We start from the raw sequence: 14,070 nt of genomic DNA on the forward strand, positions 1-14,070 counted from the left end.
TTGACTGACCATGTCTAAAAGTAATGATGGACTGTCATTTCTCTCTGCTTATTTGAGCTGTTCTTACCATAATATGGACTTATATGGATCTTTTACCAAATAGGGCTATCTTCTGTATACCACCCCTACCTTGTCACAACACAACTGATTGGCTCAAATGCATTAAGAAGGAAAGAAATTCCACAAATTAACTTTTAACAAGGGACACCTATTCATTTAAATGCATTCCAGGTGACTACCTCATGAAGCTGGTTGAGAGAATGCCAAGAGTGTGCAAAGCTGTCATCAAGGCAAAGGGTGACTACTTTGAAGAATCTCAAATCTAAAATATACTTTTTTGGTTACTACATGATTCCATGTGTTATTTCATAGTTTTGATGTATTCACTATTATTCCACAATGTAGAAAATAGTAAAAAATATATAAAAATATAAACAACTTGAATGAGTAGGTGTCCCCAAACGTTTGACTGGTACTGTACTTAAGTATAAAAAGTAAACGTAATTGTAAAAATATACTTAAATTACAAAAAGCAAAAGTATAAATCATTTCACATTCCATATATTAAGCAAACCAGATGGCACTGTTTTCTTGTTATTTAAATGTAAGGATAGCCAGGGGCACACCCCAACACTCAGACATAATTTACAAACAAAGCATTTGTGTTTAGTGAGTCCGTCAGATCAGAGGCAGTAGGGATGTTATCTTGATTAGTGCATGGCCATTTCCCTGCCATGCTAACCATTCGAAATGTATCAAGTACTTTGGGTGTCAGGGAAACGTATGAAGTAAAAAGTACATTCTGGAGTAAAAGTAAAAGTTGTCAAAAATATAAATAGTAAAGTAAAAGTACAGATACCCCCAAAAACTACTTAAGTAGTGCTTGAAAGTATTTTTTACTGAAGTACTTTACACTACTGCCATTCTGCCACCTCTGGTTTCTCCCCCTACGGGAGGTCAGGTCAGCTCAGCTCAGCTCAGCCCAGTCAAATCTATTTTTCTATCCTTGCACCTCAAATGGTGAAACCAGCTTCCCCCGAAGCTAGGACAGCAGAGTCCCTGCCCCCTTCCGAAAACATCTAAAAACCCTACCTCTTCAAAGAGAATCTTAAATCATCTTAAATAATCCCACAACCCATGAAAAATTATTAAAATAACACCCTTGCTTTTCCTGACCTAACACCGGCACTTGATAATCTGAGAAGATCCTTGTATGTCCCTCTCACTGTAATAAGGATGGTTTGTCCACCAACACCAACTCTATAATAAAGGATAGTCAACCGGCAAGACAAAATGAGGAAGGCTAACATACAACAGCATGATGAGATGAGAACACTGCAAATACACTGACCACAACCACAGGCCTGTTAACACAGAAGCCTAGGTGTCAAGTGATGTACACGCTTTCCTTGACAGGAATGATAAAGTGTGACAACAGTTAAGAAATAAGATGGTAAAATAGGAAGTACAAAGTGCCACATCTCAGCTGCTCTGCACACACTGTTACTGTAAACATTCTTGAGTGCCATGCTTCCAAGCGTAATTTACAAAGCATAGCTGAATGTGATATTCAAAGCATAAACAGTGCCTCACAAACCAAGGACTCAATGAAATAAGCTATGTTCTGGCACTCTTACTGGCAAGTGTTTATTCACAAAATCATCAGCATCTGTTTATTTTTAAAACGGGGGTGGTAGGAGATTTATTTCACGTTAGTATTGTTTTAAATGGACATTGTTGCGAGTGAACACAAAGGTTTGAATGGGTCAGAACACTACTCCCAGCCATTCTCCATTGTTCCCAGCCAGGACCTTGCCTTTGGCTGCTTCCCTAGGGGGGCTCGGCCCCAGCACCACAGCAGCGCATTGAAAAGTTATTCATAGAGCCAGCACTCCGCGCGCGAGGCGAGCTCTAACTGCACCGTTCCCCCAATTTATGATCTCTTAGCCCTTTAAAGGTTGATTTAATATTTGCCTGAGAGGTTTTGGACGGCATCCCATTAGTTAGAAGGGGAAAAAAGAAAAAGGAGGTTGTTTTGCTAACCTTTAATGCACTTGTACATGAACTGTGTCCAACAATAAGTAAAATATTTATTGGGCAGGGTGAGTCATTGGCGTGCTTACTGAGAGGGGAAGAGAGGAGAGGTCAGCGGCTCAGCGCCCAGCACTCTGTGTCTGTCAGCGGTAAGAAAGCCCCCACACAGGAGTGACCGGCCCCGTCATTAGCCCCGTTTCCTAATGGATCCCATCTGAGAACTAATTTGTTGGAATGACGAATGGCGTAGACAATATATTTTAGGAAGGGGGCTAAATGACTTTTCCAACTGCAGCACGCATCTAGATTAGGGTCAGATTAGAGACACTCTACAAAGAGAATGAGGTAGTGTGTTGGCCAGACAGAGGAGTCTGGATGAAGTAGCCTACTTGGGGTTTTACCATTAGAACAGGTCAGAATATCTCATTCATGCATTATTTCTCTCTGACTGTTTGGTGTCCTTCTGTTTGTGTATTTTGCATTATTAAAATATAAAATCTCAGACAAAGCTCTCAGATAGCCATGCCAGTAACTGACTCTGCTGTTCCTCACCACAACAAAGATTCACTTTCAGCTAACACTTCTCCCCGAGCCACAGAGTCAGACTAGAGATATGAGTGGCAAACATATAGACCGGTCTGGACATTCATACATCTCTCTCGCTGTAGCATGCGTCTTGCTTCTGTAGAAGAAAACTTCCGGCCTCTTTATCTCCAGGGTGATGCATGGAAGACGGCAAGGAAAAATGGATCTGATTCTGACCAACTCCTCCACAGCTGCAGCAACAGTGTACTTTTAACCCTTTACACTCGTGGGAATTGGCTTATATGAATAGGGCTACATTGAAATGTTTCTTACAGAAGGAATATGAAAAGCATATGCATACACATCCAAGCAATTATAAGGGAACAGATTGGAGATGATGGGAAAATTATTAGAGCAAAGTTGAGGACACAACATTTCACCTGACACAAGACTGAATCCAAACATTACACTGTTGATTCTATGTGCATTTTACATTTACTGTACTTTTCACAGAATTAATTGATAACGATATCTGAATACATTCTGGATACATTCAGTAACATGTTCAGAATATTACTGGAAAATGTGGGGTAGGTGCAACATAAGACAACAAAAAAATACAAGGATATGAGTGAGAGGACTAACTGGTGTCTCCAAGTGGCCACACACACACACACCTTTCCAAAGTGTGCACAGTTCCTAAGTAATTTCAACGCACTTTCATGACTCAAAGAAGAGTCTTCAACTATGAGGTGCTTTTTTTATTTTAGCTCTCCAAGCTGTGCCGTTGAGGAACTAGAGCAGGCACACTTCAAGTTGTTTTGTTTGGAACACAGCCCCGCATCCCCACCGTCACACAATTACTGTTGTTGTTAACAAACTTAAAAACAAAACAAAAAACTTATAAATCACGATCTGGGTCAGGTGGGCATCATTTGAATGCTTGTTCTATTGCCAACATGACTAGCTCAGTTATAAAATGCAATCTTTGTGTTAGGCTTTCACAAAGGCAATTCAGAGAAACAGATCGTCTTTTTGGTGCGCATAGAAAGGAGTCATGAGTGCATTCAGGTGCGTGTCCCATAGTGAATTTTCTATACAATACAGTGGGTTTTGACCAGAGTTGGCGCATCCTCTTGACAACGCTTTGCTCCAACGCTTCGCTCTCCAACGCTTAGCTTGAAATTAGCATGAAACGGAGCGCAACTTTTTCAACCGCTCCGCTAGCAGGGTTTCGCCACTCACCTTCTCACAATCCCCCGCACATTTCTCTGTGTGCCCTCATTGAAAATTAATAGGGAAGTAAATTCTTCTGCTGAAAACCCTACGACAGACAAACATAGGCTCATTCTGTTCAGAACAACCCAAGGTATGAAGCCATGTCATCTTGTAACTGTGCATCAAACACCGGAGGGCTGGTCGATATGGCCAAAATATCATGTCATGGTATTAAAAAAATTCTTGGACGGTATTTTATGTTGAAAGTTCTATATTTGCTTTATTGCTTTATGAGTAGTGCGTGACCCTAGAGTGACACCACATACATTCTAAGTGATTTCAATGGTGCTTTTTCCATTCTGATTGTTTTAAACTGTTCAATTCAACCCAAAATAATTGATAAATTTCTGCATTTCCTGCACTCATTTGAGATCATTTCCAAACTGCCAAGCAGGGCTGCACGATATGGGTAAAACATCTAGGCCTTATTTTTAAATAAATGTTACAATTGACATTTTACACGAGTGAACTGTTGGAATCATGGAAATATAATGAATATTCTAATTCTATGTTTGGAATATAATAGTGTGCACTTTGAATACAGTGTTGTTTAACATGACAACAAATTAAAATGCCAGGGAGGAGTTGTGACAGGGTAGGAACCAAAGTGTTGATAAGTTTTTCCTAGTGAACCCTATAATCTACCTAATTTAGCTAACATTCTTGCTTCGTGTATTCCTCTTTGATTTAGAAGATACTGTTTCACAAACAACATGCTGATTTAGGTCTGCACTATCACTGGTATTATCAGGCTCTATAGCTAATTACGTTTGCGCTGACTCATTAACTAGCTAGTGATTAGCATTAGCAGCGAACAAGATTTAGGCCCAAGTTGCAGAGAACAAACTAGCTGTTTGCAGATGTAAGAAACACAAACAAATATTGTAATTATAGAACGCTAGTGGTTTTATATGGAGAAGCAAAAGATAAAACAGCATCGTTGTCATCGACATTGGCGCATGTGCTGCATTGACCATGCAGACTGAACTCAAGTGTCTCGTAGTCGAGAAACAAATGTGCTCCTTGAGTGACAGGTCTGGGGGCTAGGTCTGTGTGGAAAGTTGCGTCGAGAGAGAGAGAGAGACGACTTAAATAGCGAAGTAAACTATAAAAATGGACGTTGCACACAGCATATCACATTTAACAAGCCAAACGTTCATATGACGTTATAGAAGGTAAAGTAAAAACCCAAACCGGTCCGTGCATCAATACCATTATATCATAAAATACGGTATACCGCCCAGCCTGAAAACACAGTGATTATACATGTTGACCCTGTTTATGACATGAGTTTTATGATATGGAAGTGTGAAGTGCACATTTGGACTCACAGATGTTTACTTGTATGACATCAAAAGTGGTATTTATTATAATCCTCAACGTCTCATCTTTCAAAAATACATAGAGTCCTCTTAATATACAGCATTTCCCTCACTGAGACAAACAAAACATTTAGGGGAGGGATGGGAGCAACTACTTGTCGCGTGCGGTGCTCAAGTTCAGAACGGCTGTCAGTCAAAACCCACACAGCGCTGTGAAGCGCAGAGCTCTGACGTAATGTATAGCATGTTACTGTACAGCCACTGTGTTCCAATTTAGACACTTATCAGTGACTAAATCTGCCATTTTAGACCCGTATACGGGGTACGAGTGTAAAGGGCTACAGCACACATTCTCAGGGGATGTTTCTTAATGTATTTGCTGGAGGTTTTTTTCCCCTTTCTGCAAACAAGCTTAACGGACCCCTTTGTGTAGCCAAGCAAATTAAGCTAGGTTGCTCCGATGTCAGTTGAACCATTTTCTGGGTAAACAGAGCACCTCAGGGCTTAAATGGCTAGGTTTATTTCAGAGATAGCTTGTGTTTAATTCTGTCCCAAACAGAGACATTTAGAGCGACAACCTGCAGGCTCCAGGACTGACGTCAAGCCAGAGTGGTTATTTTTAGCAGGGAGGGAGTAAAAATGTGCAAGTTCCACTGTCTTTTTATAGGGGGAGCTAAGCACTAGTTCTGACCAGCTTAACCTATTCATACTGACCCAGCTATTCATATTGCTTTGTATCATGCAAACTCAACTAGAAAGGTATTTTTATTTCTGACTTTGAACTGGGTTGATGGATAGCTACCAAATGCATTCATAAAAGTTGCAGTAGTACACCGTTTACCTACAAAATATTAGTTCTCTCTAAATCTATGGAACATCCCCTCTTCTCTCCTCTGTAGAAGTGTCACTGCTGCAGTCAGAGTGCTGCAGGACAGAACAGAATCGAACAGAATAGGAAATCAATTAATCCCCATTTCAAACTACACAACAGTTCCTCTACGAATGAAAGCCGTTGGTACAACTGGAGGAGGGGAAAAAAATATCTACTTACTCAAATTCAGCCAGTGAGTAGAGAATTGAAAAATGGCATACCACCCATTTAGTGCAGAGCTTTGGCTGACATCTATGCAACCCCTAAAATGGATGTGTTTTGTGCTTTCAATCGATGACATCATCTGTGCACACTGGCAGGCCTGTGAATGTGAAGCCACCTAGCTGCTATATAAACCCTTCACAGTGCTCTGTGCAGCAGAGACAGAACCTGGCGAGACATCTGTGGCCATAGTTTCTATTTTGAATAAAAGTGCTGGTAGGCAGGAGTCTTTGGAAGTATTTTGGGTACTTACGGGTGAGCTATGTAAATAAGGGGTTCACGCGTTAAGTGGGTGTGAAATACTTGAACCCCAGAGGATAGGGGATGTGCGTCACCACTTGTTTCCGTCTCCTTTATAAAACGTCTCATCAACCACAGTGAGGAACCAATAAACCTTCTACTTGTTTCCTTACCCTTAACAGGCAACAGAAAGTCCATTATATATTTTCACATGCACTTGCAATGCAAAACAGCAAGAAACAAGAGGACAGAAAAAGCAGCGAAAACAGGGTTGCTAGTGGAAACAGGAAACAATCTGTAGGTGTGACGTGAAATGAGGAACATACATACAGAACATATACTGTAGCCTACACTCTAGCATCATCAAGTCATCAACATATATTTTGGAGACATATATTGCACATTTCTGTCCCCTCTATGGTTAGTCTTTGTAAGACGACACAGAGCAGGCAGGGGGGAAAAAAACGATGCATCTCTGACAGTAATCAGAGAGAAGGATTACATCATTTTAGGCACACCAGACTGAAGCACTGCTGTAGCTACCCCAGGCAGACAGACATACACACTGTCTGAATAGAGAAGCTGTGCATAACAACACAGTCCAACTATAAACCTGAACCTGTTCAAAGGATACAACTGCATAAATAACTAAAAGGTATGAATGTTTCAACAATGAATAAACCGAAATGTGCAATATGGCTGTTTACTAATGAATTTGAAAAGCATACTGTAAGTAAAGGGAGTTCTGGGGAGAAATCCTCAGTGTGCATACTATTCATCTCAAACTATCAAAGCCACAAATCAAACTTGGCTGCCAAAAACACAAATTGCCACACAAGCGAGGCGTGCCTGCCAAGAACAGTTAGGCATTTCATAAGAACGGAACAAGAATTAGGTTTCTCAATATCAGACTGGCGTGGGAGCCGACACAGAGAATGAGGGGTCAAATATAGGAGGTGAGTGACTGCCTGACTGCCCTGGTTCTGGTGCTTCCATCATACTCCCCTCCGCTCCATGCGGCAGTACTTATTCTTATTTCTATCCTGCTGAGGTTGAAGGGGTGGGGGGTCAGCCTGTCAGTGGCTATCTGCAGCTCAGGGAAATCAAAGCAGTGGCCTAAAGGCTCTCAGCACTGTGCTGTGACCGGACAGGACGGATGATGTCATCGGAGAAAGGCAGGCGGTAGGGCAGGCGGGCAGCAGAGGAGGCACTGCTATATGCTGGCCTCCATGGGAAGAGGGTGTGGTCCGGCCAGAGGGACAGATAACGGAGAGATGAACGAAGGGAGGGATATCAGTTCGAGGCCAGGGTCGCAAGTGGTGGTGACAGTCTATGGGCAATAAAAGTTGAGGAAACCTGAAGGGGTACTTTGGGGAGAGGTGAAATGCTGTGAACCCGCGAGGATGCCATAAACTACAGTCGAGTGGATCAGGGCTTTATGATTCATAGCTTGGTGGAGGCAAGTTATAATTTCTCAGTAAAAATAGTTGGGCCTTGGCTGAGGGAGAGCTGGGGAGGACCAAGTGCACTTTGATCATGCAGATCTGTGGCTAATTTGTTTGACAGATGATAAAACCAGTGCAAAGGGGATTGAGAGTGGCTACACACTGATAACCTTTGATAGATCTGCTCATTGCTTTTCATTTGACTTCCACCTCTATAAAAAGAGCAACACTTAAGCTTCGACTATGAAAGCGATCACACTCAGATAACACGGGAGATATCTACATTAATTTAGGCAGTAACACTGCTTTTACTAAGAAGCCAGTACTTGCAGTATATTATTGTAAATCAATATATCTCAACATATTTAGAGGACAGTGAAAACCATGAATCACTATTATACTGTACTTGCATGCATATACAGTATATCACAAGTGAGTACACCCCTCACATTTTTTGTAAATATTTGAGTACATCTTTTCATGTGACAACACTGAAGAAATGACACTTTGCTACAATGTAAAGTAGTGAGTGTACAGCTTGCATAACAGTGTACATTTGCTGTCCCCTCAAAATAACTCAACAAACAGCCATTAATGTCTAAACCGCTGGCAACAAAAGTGAGTACACCCCGAGATGAAAATGTTCAAATTGGGCCCAATTAGGCATTTTCCCTCCCCGGTGTCATGTGACTCGTTAGTATTTACAAGGTCTCCCGTGTGAATGGGGAGTAGGTGTGTTAAATTTAGTGTCATCGCTCTCACACTCCCTCATACAGACTGGAAGTTCAACATGGCACCTCATGGCAAAGAACTCTCTGAGGATCTGAAAAAAAGAATTGTTGCTCTACATAAAGATGGCCTGGGCTATAAGAAGATTGCCAAGACCCTGAAACTGAGCTGCAGCACGGTGGCCAAGACCATACAGCGGTTTAACTGGACAGGTTCCACTCAGAACAGGCCTCGCCATGGTCGACCAAAGAAGTTGAGTGCACGTGCTCAGCTTCATATCCAGAGGTTGTCATTGGGAAATAGACGTATGAGTGCTGCAAGCATTGCTGCAGAGGTTGAAGGGGTGGGGGGTCAGCCTGTCAGTGCTCAGACCATACGCTGTACACTGCATCAAATTGGTCTGCATGGCGGCAACCAGGTGAGGAGTACAAAGACAAGTTTGTCTTGCCTACAGTCAAGCATGGTGGTGGGAGTGTCATGGTCTGGGGCTGCATGAGTGCTGCCGGCACTGGGGAGCTACAGTTCATTGAGGGAACCATGAATGCCAACATGTACTGTGACATACTGAAGCAGAGCATGATCCCTTCCCTTCGGAGACTGGGCCGCAGGGCAGTATTCCAACATGATAACGACCCCAAACACACCTCCAAGACGACCACTGCCTTACTAAAGAAGCTGAGGGTAAAGGTGATGGAAACGGAAGGTGGAGGAGTGTAAGGTCTCTAACATCCACCAGCTCATCATGGAGGAGTGGAAGAGGACTCCAGTGGCAACCTGTGAAGCTCTGGTGAACTCGATGCCCAAGAGGGTTAAGGCAGTGCTGGAAAATGATGGTGGCCACACAAAATATTGACACTTTGGGCCCAATTTGGACATTTTCACCTAGGGGTGTACTCACTTTTGTTGCCAGCGGTTTAGACTTTAATGGCTGTGTGTTGAGTTATTTTGAGGGGACAGCAAATGTACACTGTTATACAAGCTGTACACTCACTACTTTACATTGTAGCAAAGTGTATTTACAAAAATGTGAGGGGTGTACTCACTTTTGTGATATACTGTAGGCCTTAGGCCAAAATAATTGTTTCATAGAAACACTACTCTTTTCTATGGGTTAGCCTGTAACATTTTTATAACTGAGGGTCAACTAACTTCCTCTTTTGTCCTATTCTTTCTTTACCCACAAGAACAGAAACGGTTCCTCTAATGCTTTAAAACGGTGTGTGCCAAAGCGGAAGTGAGTTTATATCGCATTCTAATTTTAAAAATGACCTTACTCAGCTCTTCTGCATTGTTCCAGGACCGGGTTAACCACCTGTTTGTAATACCGATAGTGCTCCACTTATGGCCTGGATCCATTCGAATTCGAGGAAAGTGTGGGGAAGAGGAGGATTGTGTCATGTTTTTTTTGTGGGTTGACATGTTTCATAGACGGTTTCCAATGTGGGTACAGCATGCTGTGTGTGTGTGGGCTGCGGCTGGCTGTAGGGAACACCCTCCGTACCAACAGGGGCCCCTGTGAACACTGCAACAGACACACTGGCCATCAGAAACCGTTTCAAATGTCTTATGTCATTTAGTGACTTTGTGAACTCTGCCAGCTCTTGCAAAACCAACATTCCTGCTTCTGTTGTTCATTTTTGGCAGCTGGCTTGGGTTGTCAATGAAATCAGACATTTCGCTAGAGTAAAGGGTAAAAAGAGGAGATTCTGCAAAAGCTCCAAACATTAAGACAGGGAATTCACTTCCAAGAATAAATTTTTAAAAAGTCATGCAATTGGCTAGGGTAGAATGCATTAAGCCTCTGGCAAAGACGTTGGCAAGCCACCCTGGATGAAAGGACACCTCTCCTCCCTAAAACTAGTGCTCCAGGAACCGTGTCAAACCGCTGACCCCAAATCCTCTGCAATATATTATGGGGAACAAATAAGCCAGGAGACCACAGTGATTTATATCAGGCGTGCCATGTCCCGCCAGTGCTCCCCGAGTTCATTCATCTTTTGCAAACGATACATGGACGTATTTCCCACTCATTTCCCCTGCAAGGAAAGGAAAAGTGCTGTGAAGGCCAAGACACACCACAAGACGCGCACAAGCTATGCCTGAGTATTCATCCGGATACCAATCATAAAACCAAACGCTTCAGACGAGACAACATTGAACAGTATGTTCAGAACTTGCCCACTGTACATTTGACAGCTTGGATATGTGGTTGATTGAAACCAAGGGCTTTGATTTATTTCATATTGTTTGCAGTTCTAAAGGGATAGTGGCCAGATTGTCGATCGTAAGGCAATAAATCAGAAATCAACAGAATAACATGCACACATCCAGTCCAATCATCTAATAAAACAACGTTTTAAATGTTTTTATTTAACCTTTATTTATACAGGTTTTTCTCATTGAGATAACATCTCTTTATCAAGACTAAACAACTTAAGGCTTTTTCAAGACAGTTTCAGACTAAACAACTTACATACACTAACGCAACATTGGACCAAACTATAGGCACACACACAGTACAACAATTACATATTACGTAACAAAGGACTCCAGTACCTTTGACAGTACAGACAATGTTGATATGGGTCGATAGGTGTCAAGTAGCGAAGGATCTCCACCTTTCAGGAGAGGCAGTACAAAAACAGATTTCCATAACTTCGGGATTTCCTTAATGTCAAGCGTGAGGTTAAAAGTACATGTTTAGGGGGGAGCAATGATGTCAACAGCTAGGTGTAGGAGGCGGGGGTCTAGATTATCAGGGCCAGGGGATTTCTTTCTATCAATTTCTTTCAGGGCTTTATGCACTTCTGAAACGGAGAAGGATGAGAAGGAGAACCTGGCGAAGGAGTGCACAGGGGTGTCGGGTAAATTCACGGGGGGCTCATTTATACCTTCAACCTTTTCAAATAAACTGTCTGCATCTAGAATATGCTGATTTAAGGCTTTCAGAATAGAGGTTCTCTCAGTTAGAATCTGTGTCTCTACCAACAATTGTTTGGGAAGCTGTGTATCTTTTTTTGCACTCCAAACCTTTCACTACTTTGCCAAAATTTGGAGGGATTATTTAAATTATCCGAAGTAGATTTAAAGTAGTGGTATGCTTTCAGTTTTCGGGTCATTGCAACACCCATATTTCAAAGACATTTAAAAGACATCCAATCATCCTCTTGCTGTAGCCCACATAGCATTTCGTTCCCTTATGATTTTAGTAAATTCATCAGTAAACCAAGGGTTCTTTCTGCACTTAATCCTGATTTTTTTTTTTAAAGGGGCATGCCTATTGCATACATCCTGGAATGCGTTGTGGAAGTAAGATAAGGCTAGTTCAACATCAGGGACTAATTCAATTCTATTCCATTCCATGCTAGATACGTCATGTAAAAAAACTTGAATATCAAACTGATTCTAGTTTCTTTTCATAATGACACGTGGAGATTGCTTAGGAGTTAGTTTTACCATCTCACACACAGGAAATAGCACAGTTGATCACTAATGTCATTTGCAAAAATACCAGAAGCATTAAAACGATGAGGAGTATTAAATCAATCAAAGATGATACTTTATAATCAACCTAGTTACACTGTTGACAATCTGGGTGAGATTATAGGTATTCCATAGAATTTTGAGTTGATCAGAGCTAGATGTTAACCAATCCTGATTCAGATCACCCATCAGGGCAAACTCAGAGTTGACATTCTGTGATAACAATTCGAAAGAAATACAATCCAGAGAGCCAGCAGTAGCAGATGGAGGTCTATAAACAACAAGATACAACAATATCTAAAGATGAGACAAGGTTTAGGATCGAAGACAGATATTGAAATTGCTTAGGTTTGGTAACAGAAGTCAGAACGACCGTCAAGCTTCAGCAGAAGACTTCTTACATTCATATGCAGAAACTTTAGGCCACTCTGACTACTTACTTCGGCAGGGGTATAAATGTCAGGACCTGGGTTAGATTGCACATTTCCAGACAGTAGAAGCAGCAAGATAATGGCAAGTCTAGATCGGGGGTTTTTACAGACGGGACTTGAACGACAATCCATAGTCACTAGTCTTTAAGGCCACATATTTCAGGAGATGTGTGAAGTCCAGAGACATGGTTGAGCACCAAGAGAACAGTCCTGACATGGAAGCGCAAGAGTCAGATTTCTGTTTGGGAGAAATATGCACAGTTCTCACGTGCATTTACGGAGCAAGAGGGTGGTTTCTCCCGAAACACGAAGGAGAAACAGTCATGTATTTCCTCATTCACAGAGCAACGGGCTCTAAAAGTATTGCCAACATGGTAAAAGCCAAGGTCAGACAACAGCAAAATGAGCGACAGCAGAATGTTAGTTTATTGCCCTATCAATTACCACGGGAGAAAACACAGTGCTCGGCACATACAAAGTTAACAGAATAACCTAAGATATGTAGCCAATGCAACGCTAAACCCTCATTAAATGGGCTATGAATGGGCTACTTCAAATGAAAAACATTCCTAAATAATAATACAAAACACAGCAAGAATCACTAATCAAATAGTCCAACAGCAGATCAGTAAACAAGTCTGCGAAGCTCCGGAGGGAGAGAGGGAGGGAGAGAGAGTGGCGAGGGCACCTGTAGCAGACTGGGAGAGACAGACCAGGGCAGACGGGGAGCAGTGCAGCAGGTAACAGGAGGTGGCCGAAGAGAGGCCCTCAACTAGGCAGACATCCAGGGCGACAATAAATTATAAAATAACCGTTGGGCAGAAAACAAAACCATGAAGGTGATCTAATCGCTAACCAGTACGGTAATAAAAATGGCTAAAATCCAGACCAGAATGGACGGTCATGTAAAAGCAGGGAGCAAAATGTTTGGTGATCAGATCCAGTGTGATGCTGTGTTCACACTGTCCACAAAATGAGGTGGAAAAAAAGACATGCACTCTTGCATTCACACTAAATCTATATAGCCTATGACTAAAAACAGTTAGAGGAACAGGTGCAGATAGGTAAGTCTTCACATACTGTACTCCTAACCTAAGTTTGCCCAGAGCAACACAAAAGGAATTCTATGGAGGAAATCGTACCACTTTTTGCAAAGAGAGCCATGCTATATTGAAACCTTAAGAACAACAGGCCTATACCTCGACCATCTCTATTATGTTAACCAAACGTAGAACACATGAAACCATTATCTAAAGACTAACTGCACAACAAAGAGCTGGACCATTCAGATGCTTCAAAAAAACACTAGATCCCTGCGGTTTCAGATGCTTCAAGAAACACAAGATCCCTGCGGTTTCAGATGCTTCAAGAAACACTAGATCCCTGCGGTTTCAGATGCTTCAAGAAACACTAGATCCCTGCGGTTTCAGATACTTAAAAAAATAACTAGATCCCTTTGGAGACTCAGTCAAGGTGGTTCTGAGGGGTTT

General features: G+C 42.0%; 1 protein-coding gene across 5 annotated transcripts in view; it reads right to left on the reverse strand.

Annotated features, from left to right (window-relative positions):
* The window catches only part of LOC135523835 (outer mitochondrial transmembrane helix translocase), a 133,432-nt gene that overhangs the window by 100,572 nt on the left and 18,790 nt on the right, over nt 1–14,070 (reverse strand). The gene's annotated exons all lie outside the window — the stretch shown is intronic.

The sequence above is a fragment of the Oncorhynchus masou genome, chromosome 31, assembly GCF_036934945.1.
Source record: "Oncorhynchus masou masou isolate Uvic2021 chromosome 31, UVic_Omas_1.1, whole genome shotgun sequence".
Classification (NCBI taxonomy): domain Eukaryota; kingdom Metazoa; phylum Chordata; class Actinopteri; order Salmoniformes; family Salmonidae; genus Oncorhynchus; species Oncorhynchus masou.